This window comes from Penaeus monodon, unplaced genomic scaffold, assembly GCF_015228065.2.
Source record: "Penaeus monodon isolate SGIC_2016 unplaced genomic scaffold, NSTDA_Pmon_1 PmonScaffold_556, whole genome shotgun sequence".
Taxonomy (NCBI): domain Eukaryota; kingdom Metazoa; phylum Arthropoda; class Malacostraca; order Decapoda; family Penaeidae; genus Penaeus; species Penaeus monodon.
In genome coordinates, this window is record NW_023660507.1 from 7,159 (window position 1) to 17,500 (window position 10,342).

At 39.2% G+C, this 10,342-nt stretch overlaps 1 pseudogene; it reads right to left on the bottom strand.

The window, feature by feature from the left end:
• Positions 1–2,193: 2,193 nt before the first annotated feature.
• The window catches only part of LOC119571226, a 9,811-nt pseudogene continuing 1,662 nt past the window's right edge, over positions 2,194–10,342 (bottom strand).

Genomic DNA, 10,342 nt, shown 5'->3' on the forward strand with positions numbered 1-10,342 from the left:
GCTGCTTTTGTACTACACGTAAACCCTGTTCCAGTCTGTAAATGATTAGAACCTTTTATTGGTTTATGAGCGCCCTATGCTACAAGGTACAGTGTGACGGTGGGCAACCATTAATCAAGTCCGACTTTTGGCATATCATCTTGGGAAAATCGGGGTCTTTGGAACCCGCTCTGGCCCTTTCCCGTAAAAGACCATTTCGAGCGATTTCCAAAGCTCGAAAGAGGTTTATGAGTGATACTAAATTTTTTAGGTGTCATGTACTAAAACAGGGAACAGACAATCTGCTACATTAAAGGTTGAAGTTGGTGAAAAGTTCTCACACGGCCCCGCATGTGGATGTGGGAGGGCTTGGGAGGAGGAGGATATCAACATTTTTAAACCCAAGCCCCGAACATCCGTTTTAACCTCCGTTTCGGGCCCTTTCTTGCAAACCCCCCTTCTGCAGTCAACACATAACCATATATATACTAATCACTTATAGTGTTAAAACATGTATCAATTATAAATATATTATATATATATATATAATAGTATAATATTATATATATATATTATACAAAAACATATGTCTGTGTAACAAATACTATATACAACATATTTAAATAGTAATGCAAGCTAGGGTGATTTATCAAATAAATATATTTTATCTTTTCTATTGTTGCATTTACGCACATCCTTTTGTTGTTTTTTGGTGCCGTAACAAAAAAGGATTAATATTAGTTTTTGGTCTGTATGTATGTAGTAAAAAAGAGAGGTTACTGTTTGACCTTTAAAAGTTTTTACAAATCAACCCGCACTGTTTTTTATGAAACTCTCTATACGGAATCACTGTACCACCCTCTGCGTTTAAAGCATCTTGAAGGCGTTTCGAAAAGATGCCCAGAGAGAGGAAAAGAAATTTTAGTTGAAAAGTGGTATTAGTTTTTAAAAAAAGGGTTATATTTGGCTGTCGTGACTCACCGCGGGAAAAGACCAAATTTTCTCCCTTACAGGTTTTTAACCTGTTAAACGTCACACACTGCCTGGAATCCACACACTTTTCCCCGGCATGTTTGTGGCAGGGCAAGTTGCAGGAGGAGAGAACATTTGCACCGGTGCCTGAACACCGTTGTTAATTTCCGTTTCGCCTTTTGCCAAATCTGTTTGCAAAACCCCCCCTGGCATGCAAAGGGGGTGTGCGTGCATTCTGGGGATAAAAAATAAATTTTTTACATACATAAAGTATAAGAAAGAATAATATATATTATATAAATATATATATATTATATATTAATATTTTATATATTAAAATTTTATTTTTATATATCACGCATAACAAAATACATAAATAATATATTATATATATAACATACGTCAAAGATGAAAATTCTATCATTTTTGTATAATATATCTATACTATATCTAATATAATTATATATATATATATATATATATATAAAAGATAATATTAGATAAATAAATTTGGATAAAACGATTTTATTATGAATCTACATCTATCTATCTATTATATATAAAAATATGGTATTTAACACTGTTAAATTCCATTCAAAATATATATTTCACTTTCTATAGAATTAATTGCACTGATATATATGTATGTATGTATACAAAAATACTAATATTTTATATATTTAGCTTTTATATAATAAATATTAAGTATTAAAAATACAGACTGAATAGATCATTTTTATATAAATATTTTTTTCTTCTGTATGCCTGCGTTTGTATTTTACTTCCTGCTGCTCCAGTCTAAGTGATTGAACATTTTATTTTATTGGGTTTATGAGCTATTAAAATTTAATATTTATATATATATAATAATAAATAATATAAGAGAGAGAGAGAGGAGGGAGAGAGAGAGAGAGGAGAGAGAGAGATAGATAGTATAGATAGAAGAAATTTTTTATATTATATTAGATAAATCCAATATTTATATATGAAAATTTTTGAATATATGATATAATTTCCATTATTTTTATAGCCGAAGAGGATATTTAAACCAGAACCTTCTCTCAATGCTGTAACGGAACCGATAAAAAGGTTTTTAACAATTCCCCAAAAGTTTTCTCACTACCTAGCTTGCACTAGGGCAGGTAAATAAAAATACCACTTTAGAACACAGCTCGAACTATAGTTCTAGGTTTTCTTTAGAAATTGCTATAGTGTAGGTGTTACTGAAACAAAATAACTTAACTACTGGGTCGGGGGATGAGCCCCACGATGGTTCTCCCGCATCTGTGAACCAAAAGGGAAATCCTTCAAACTGGCCTCCCGCTGAGCAACCATCCTTCTCGGAAAAGGAAATTTCCCTTTAAAAACTCATGCCTTTTCAAGGCAATTTTTATATTTCTCCCCTAAATTCCTCCCGCCCAGACCCATCACCCCAGAAACCCCCCCCGTAAAAAAGATAAGCCCGAACTCAACAACACAACTTGCTCCTTTGCTTAATAAGTTAAAATTTTCATGGGCCCTTTTTAAATCCTCTTCGTGCTTACAATTCGACGCCTCAGGGGGGAAAACCCATTACGCTATTATATACAATATATATACTCTCTCATACATATTTTTATTTATATATATGTATATAAAGCTTGATATATATGTGATACACTATTTTATTGTATATATGTATATTTATATATGTATACATGCAATTTATATATTTAGGCATTTATATGTATGTAAATACATAAGTATATATAGAGGTAGATGCATTGTATATAGATATTTTGTTGTATCTTTATACCTGCTGTTTGTATTATACGTATCCTGCTGCTGCCAGTCTGCAAGTGATTAGAAACAATTAATTTTATTGGCTGATGAGCTGCCCGTACGCTACAAGGTACAGTGTGACGGTGGGCAACCATTAATCAAGTCACGCAGCTGTGGCATATGCATCTTGGAATATCGGAATCTTTGGACACAACTCTGTCAATTCCTGCAAACGACCATTTCAAGCAGATTTGAACGCAACTTCAGAAAGAGGATTTATGAGTGATACCAGTGTTTTAGAGTGTCATGGATATGTCATATATACGGCTGTGTGTGACTCAAACAGGCAACTGACACAATTTGCTACATTAAAGGTTGACATGATATAACGTTATCACACTGTCTCTGGCATGTGAATGTGGCAGGTATATTGCAGGAGGATATCAACACTTGCAACCGAAGCCTGAACATCCGTAGTTAACCTCCGTTTCGCCTTGCTTGCAAACGCCCCTTCGAGCAGTGCAACATATATATGTATGTAGATATGTATGCATATTATATATAATATATATGTGTACATATAAATAACACATATCTACTATACGTACACACATACATATATACACACATATATGTAAATATGTATATGTAAGGTTTGTGTGTGTGATTATATGCAAATATATCTGTATGCCTATTGTATGCATAACACACATATCATTATGTTGTCTTTTGTGTGCCGTAGACGATAAGAGATTATATATTATGCTTTTGGTCTGTATTTAAGCAAGTAATGGAGAGAGGCTAGCTGTTTCGGCTTTTTCAAAGTTTGTTACGAAGTCAAGCCACGCAGCTGTTGTTGATGAATGTCTTGTATATTGGAATTGTTATACACACGCCTCTGCGAATTGAAGTAGACGAGTACTTCGAGGCGTTCGACGATGCCTCGATGTCTTAAGAAAGTGGTATTACTTTTTGGAAAGTATTACAAATGTGTCATATATTTAGGTTATGTGTGTGACTCACCTCGGCAACAGACACAATTTGCTCCATTACAGTTGAACCTGTTAGAACGTCATCACACTGCCTGGCATCCACACACACTTCCCTGGCATGTTGATGTGGCAGGGCAAGTTGCAGGAGGAGGAGAACAACATTTGCAACCGGTGCCTGAACATCCGTTGTCAATTTCCGTTTCACCTTGTGCGCAAGTCTGTTTGCAAACGCCCTCTGAGCAGTGCATCTGGGCTGTGCAGTGCATTCTGGAGATACAGAAAATAAGTCTTCACACATATACATGAATATAGAAAGAATATGTATATATAAATAAATAAATAAATAGATAAATAAATAAATAAATAATAAATAAATAAATAAATAAATATATATATATACATATATACATACATACCTATACATGTATACATGCATACATATATATATCATCATCATCATCATCAAGGGGCTAACACAGACGGGGCAGCATGGCCTCATCCACCTCGCGCTACCAACCAGGAGGGGCCCATGAGGCGAAACTCCAGGCAGGCCCTCGGCCCATCTCTAATTCCTCGCGGCAGGTCTCATCGAGCTGCCCAAGCCATGACCTCCTGGGTCGTCCCACAGGCCTCCTCCACCCAGGTTGACTCGCAAGAGACAACCTGATGGGCAGGGTCGTCCACAGGGAAACAAACTAGGTGCCCATATAGCCTGAGCTGGCGATCCCGGATTATGCAAGTAACAGGTCCCATGCCAGTCTCACGGTGTAACCGACGGTTGGACACGTGGTCCTGCCAACTGTACCCCATGATCTGGCAAAGAGACTTGTTACAAAAGGCATCAAGACGAGACTCCAAGGTACTAGATAGCGTCCAGGTTTCGCTTCCATAGAGCAAAACTGGCAGTATCAAGGCCTTGTAGATGCGTAACTTGGTCCTTCTGCATAGGTACTGACATCTCCAAATGCTCTTGTTGATCAAGTTCATGGCTCCTGTTGCCAGACCATATGTCTATTGACTTCTTTGTCTGACAGCCCAGAGATATGGACTATGCTACCAAGGTATGTAAAACTCTCTGTAACTTTTAATGTCCTCACCACAAGCATGGATCGACTGAACGGGTTCCCCTAACAGGCCCCCAAAGTCCTGAATCTTGGTCTTGGTCCAGGAGACCTCTAGGCCTAAGGGCTTCACCTCATTGCTAAATGCATCAGAGCCCCCACCACGACATCATCGGCAAAGTCAAGGTCTGAGACCTCGATATTGCCTAGTGTTGCTTCACACTGACTTTGGTTAGTAACTCTACCCATTATCCAGTACATACAGGACACAGCCTTGCCTCATCCCTGAATTAACAGGGAAGAAGTTTTGACAGACCCCCACCACACTTTTACAGCAATTTCAGTACCAGTATAAAGGCTTGCTATTAGGACAATATCTGCATCGGAATTCCCCTGAGTCTCAGGATCTCCTATAGTGATTCATGATGCTCTGAGTCAAACGCCTTCTTGAGGTCAATGTAGGCTACAAGCAATCCACGACCAAACTCACGATGGCGTTCCACAATTACTCGAAGCACTAGTATTCGGTCTATTATAGACTTGCCTGGAGTGAAACCAGACTGTTCCAGTCTCTGATGCTTCAGTAGTGGTTGCGGATCCATTTCAGAAGAGCGTGGTGAAAACTTTGCCTGGTATGCTGAGCAGTGTAATGCCACGGTAGTTGCTACAGTCCCAACGATCCCCTTTCCCTTCCAGAGGAGGATGACCATACCCCTCAACAGTTCGGGGGAATGGCACCAGACTGCCACATGACAGTCAAGACTGTATGCAAGCCCCGACCATAAGTTCACCTCCAGCCTTTAGAAGTTCAGCAGGGATATCACATATGCCTGCAACCTTCCCACTCTTCAGCTTGGAAACCACCATCTTAACCTCCATTAGAGTAGGAGTTCCTTGCTGATGGGTGGGTCCTGCACAGGTATTGTGACATTGCTTGCATCCAAGCTAACTGTTGGAGGGTTTACCTGGTACAACTGCTCAAAATACGCAGCCCAACATTCACGAACCCCAACATGATCTGAAATGATCTGTCCATCCGCTGATTGGACTGCAGTCATCTGCAAAGAGGGCTTAGGATTCAGCTTTCTCAGGGCTTGGTAGGCAGGGCGAAGGTTGTTTACCAAGAAATGGCCTTCAACTTCCTCAGCAAGGTTCCTGATGAACTGTTCCTTGTCCCTTCTCAGCGTGTCCGAGCCCTAAGCATCAAGAAGCACACAAGACCTGATTGCCATTCAGCCGGCCTGCGACATGCTTCAGTGGCCTCTAAGGTCACTAGGGAGATGGAATTCAACCTTGCCCTCTGGTGTACGCCAATGGACTCCTGGGCTGCTTTGATTATTTTGCACTTGAAGAACTTCCACAGAGCAACTGGGTCCATCAGTTTTCAGTTCTGTGAATTGGTCAGCGACTGCCATGGTGAACCCACGGGCATACTCCGTCTCCCTTAGTCTGTCCAAGTGAAACACCTTAGGGTGGCCAATGGAGGGACGGGGAGTTTTGAAGTGGACCTGTAGTGTAGCCACAACCAGCCTATGGTCGGTGAAACAGGACTCGGCACTCCAGTAAACTCTGCAGTTCTGAAGATCCTCCATCGCGTGCTAACAAGAATGTGGTCAATCTCCTTGGTATTGCTATACCATGTCCAGTGATGCGGTTGCAGTGCTAGTACCAGGAGCCAGAGATCCTCATTCTCTGGGATCTAGCAAAGTCCCGGCGAAGGAGGCTGTTCTTGCTGCTGGGATCAGCTCCCGAGCCATGGGGGCCGACAGACATTTCATAGCCAGCTCGATCACAGGCAAATATCTCGCGGGGGGCAATTGTCTGCCACAGATGTGAGTTTGGCATAGAACGCCTCTTTCACATCGAGTTTACAAACAACAGTAGGAGCGTACACAGCATAAGAGACATGACCATAGACATGCTTCAGTCTCGCTGCCATAATACGCTCATCGACCGGTGTCACCTCACTACCGAGGCTGAAGTTGGCTGGAGATGGCTATGGCTACACCTTGGAGGTGGTGACCATCACTGCAGCCCGACCAGTAATAGTGTACCCATCCATACTGATCGTGCCGCTGCTAGATCTTCTCACCTCTAAGAGGGCAGCCACCTCACTCCCAATCTCTCCAATTCCCTCGATAGCAGAGGTAACCGCTCATCCTGCCGCAAGGACCTGATGTTTCCAAGCACCCACCCGGAAAGCTCGCCTGAGGTTAAGCCTCGGGCGGCCACTCCGTGTACACGCCACCTCTGCCGCTCCCGCCGACGCTGCCCCAAATAAAGAGAGTCGGCGGGCTGTGGGACCCCCCGTCCGCCTGTGGGGTTCCCAAGGGCTTTGCCCCATAAGCTTCATGGTGGGTTGGCGCCTGCCAGGGCGCAGGCGGGACAAGTAACTTTCGTTTCCATCCCATCCTATATATATATATGACATACAGTAATTTTTTTACGCATGTAGATGTATAATATATATGTATATAGATATAAATGTATATATATATATATGTATATAGATATAAATATATATACATATATATGTATATAGATATAAATATATATACATATATGCGTATAGATATAAATATATATACATATATATGTATATAGATATAAATATATATACATATATATTATATATATTTATATTTTTTATATCTATATCTATGTATGTATCTATCTATATACACATATACATACATCCATAATTTTTTTATCATTACAACATACACACACACACACACACACACACACACACACACACACACACACACACACACACACACACACACACACACATATATATATATATATATATATATATATATATATATATATATATATATATATATATACAATGATGAAAAATTTCTTCATTTATATGTTTCATATATATATTATATATATATATATATATATTAATATATATATAGACAATAAGATAGATAGATAGATAGATAGATAGATGATAGATAGATAGATAGATATAGATAGATAGATAGATAGTTAATTAGATAGATAAGTCTAGATACTTTATTATGAATAAATATCAATATATGATATACATATATATACATTACACATATATACATTCTCATGCATATATTGTATTTATACGTATATATGATATATGAATATATATATATATATATATATATATATATATATATATATATATATATATATATTATATGTATACATACACATATGTATATATATTTATATATCTATATGTATACATACACATATGTATATGTATTTAAATCTATATAAATACATAAGTATATATAGATAGAGATAGATGCATTTGTATATAGGTATTCCGTTGTATCTTTATACCTGTTGTTTGTATTATACGTATCCTACTGCTGCCAGTCTGTAAGTGATTAGAAACAATTAATTTTATTGGCTGATGAGCTGCAAGTACGCTACAAGGTACAGTGTGACGGTGGGTAACCATTAGTCAAGTCACGCAACTGTGGCATATGCATCTTGGAATATCGGAATCTTTGGACACAGTTCTGCCAATTTCTGTAAACGACCATTTCGAGCAGATTTCAACGCAACTTCAAAGAGATTTATGAATAATACTAGTGTTTTAGAGTGCCATGGCTATGTTATATATACGACTGTGTGTGACTCACCCCGGCAACAGATAGGTTGAACCTGATATAACGTTATCACACTCCCCGGTGTGTGATGCTAGTGAATTTTTGGGTAATACTAAATTTTAAAAAAGTAGTCGCTTCAATAGATTGCTAGGATAAAATCTTTTAACGAATGACCTTCAAATTAATAATTCAGAATGAAAAATGACCGAGACGAATACTCCGTCAGAAGAGGCCTTTTTCAAAAAGTTTTGGAACATCTTGCTGTCAATAATAGGCTATCAAGATGTTTGCTTTGTAGAAAAAAAAGAAAAAAATCCTAGGGGTTACATTCTTGATAGCATTTGCGGGTAGTAAATTTTAGTTGGCAAGACTAAAGACGTGGGAAATAAAGGATTAGTTTCCATTTGCTTAAACGTAGCTCCTACATCTTACCATTTTATGTATGTATACACACACACATATACATATTGTAAGAAGCTGTTGGTGCCTCTAAACAAAGACTGGCAGGGCAGTCATAGTGGTTAGACGGCTTGACTCTTTATTGTAAGAGTACGCACAAGTAATTGAAGCTACGATGCGATGTCGGGAGCAAGCGCTGAGTGCGGTGGCTCGCCCCGGACAGCGGAAGGTCGGAGGCGGCGTGCGAGCTGAAGGTCGGACGGTTTCAGCTACAATCGCCATCTCGTGACACGTGGCTTACACAAATCATGCTTATGTGCATGCCATATTACTCGGCCACCTACTCACGCCTCGAGGCGTCCATTAGATTAGCTTCCAGAGGTGACCCATCTTTGTGTGGAACTGATTTGGCTGGTCATCTCGTTCTCACGTGCGTTTGTCGTCGTCGAGTGACTTAGAGCCCACTTGTCAGATGCTGAATTTAGACTTTGGTCTGCAGACACGATCTTCAGCTACTGGCTTACACAAATGCTTATGTGCATGTCACATAATATATTTTATATATATAATATATATATATATATATATATATATATATATATATATATATAATACATATACAATAAAAAATATTTCACCTTCAGCTTTGCGTTTAATATTAGTCCCTCCTCTTGTCCCGTAGAAATTATCGTAGCACCAGGATAACTTAGCTTTCAGTTCTTATGAGCAAAGGAGCAAATGTGGAAGAGCCAAGCATAGGAAGAACAGAAAAGCTAGAAAACATAGGACGACAAACGTTCTTAAGAGTAAATTTGGGATGAGGAGGGGGGTGAGGTCGGCTACAAGCAGGGCACTGGCGCTAGTAGACCAAAGGGATTGAAACAAGCAGAGCGATTAATGCGACAAAAAGGAAGGGAGAAAAATGCCAATAACAACAATGTAGCAGACTTGCCGCTAGTCACGTGACTAGGTGTAAAGGGGAAGTGATGAATGTAAACGGTATATGGATTCGCAAAAAATTAAATGCAGTAAACGAGAATAATGTGGCCAAAAGGGAAAAGTAAAGAGATAGATGATATCATCATGTACATCACGGCTTTCAGGGTGCTCTCTCCTGGATGGCGATGAAATGGATCTTTTTCTTCAGACGTAGGCCAAGATTTAACAGCTTCCTTTGAGTATGTTTGCCTGAATCAACAGTACACATGAAGCACATCCACTCCAAATACAGATCAATACTTACAGTTGGGCGCTTGTCTTAGGTTAGCAGTCATAACTTCACCAAGTTGGCAGATATTATCCAAGTCCAACTACCCTCTTCGTAATGTAAATATAAACTGTAAAAGCAAACACACACACACAAACACATAAATCCGTCTGCTTTCTTCCTTGTATCTTACCCAAGCAACAAACACAGTTTTCACCAGTGCATGTTGAACCAGCTATGAGGTTAGCTGCTTCACACTGCCTGGAATCCACACACTGTGCCTGGCATGTGGATGTGGCAGGGCATGTTGCAGGAGGAGGAGAGCAACATTTGCAACCGAACCCCCAACATCCGTTGTTAATTTCC